This window comes from Ammodytes marinus, assembly GCF_949987685.1.
Source record: "Ammodytes marinus genome assembly, chromosome: 12".
Classification (NCBI taxonomy): Eukaryota; Metazoa; Chordata; class Actinopteri; order Uranoscopiformes; family Ammodytidae; genus Ammodytes; species Ammodytes marinus.
In genome coordinates, this window is record NC_137216.1 from 11450004 (window position 1) to 11451022 (window position 1019).

The window sequence follows — 1019 nt, forward strand, 5'->3', positions numbered from 1 at the left end:
CAAGTTGTAGAGTCCATTATGATGAGAGTTGCTTACAGTGAGAAAGTGCTATAGGCTTGAATAAGGTTGAATAAGGTTTTGTTTTTAGCCCATCGAAAATGCTGACTCTCTCCCCAAAATTATTCTTTACTGCGCCCACATTTCACATTTGATGGACCGAATGGGTCAAATTCTGATCAAACAAATAAGCATTTTGTGTTTGTGACACTTAGGAAAATGTTATTAATTTCACAGGCATACATTTTGTAAAGAATGTGTATAGGAAAAAGTATTTCTAGGCCAGTGAACGCTAAGTGACTACAACTGCTATTAAAACTGGGGGCTTGTTGTGTGAACGACATATTGGCAGTTCTGCCCTCTGCAGTCAACAGCAGAGTATTATGTGTCACCCGCATGCTTATGGGTGTACAAATATGTCCTGACACATGAGGGGCAAACATCACAAGGACCCACACAATAAAGCCTCTTTTCCACTAAGCGGTAACAGTTCGGTTTGATATGATACAGTTTGGTATAGACCGGTAACCCTAGATATGACTAGATCTGACTTGCTTTCCACTGCAAACTGTACCCTTATTAGGTATGTATGCTTATTTGGATTATCCGCTGGAGGGCGATAGCCGTGACAACTATGTCAGGTGTTTAAAAAAAAAATCCCTCTAGGTTTAAGACAGTGCTGCATAGCACAACTAGTGGTTAACACTCCACTGGGTACCTTTAACTTTGACTCAAGCTGCAGGGTCTTTGTGCTTGACTGAACATTTAAGCTCTGTATAATACGTTTCTTACTTGATGACAATTTCACAAACCTTAAGTTAAATGTCTCTTAGAGCAGTCCCATCAATCTTACTATTGTGGCAAATTGTCAGCGTGATCAGTCAATTAAATTCCTCATTTACCGCATTGTACCGAGTTGACTGTGTATAAAGAATATCTGTATGTTTGTGTCTGATGGCACAGCACAAGCATTGTTGGTTTGTTTTTACTGTTCACTCCGTTGCATTAGATTGTACAGCGCA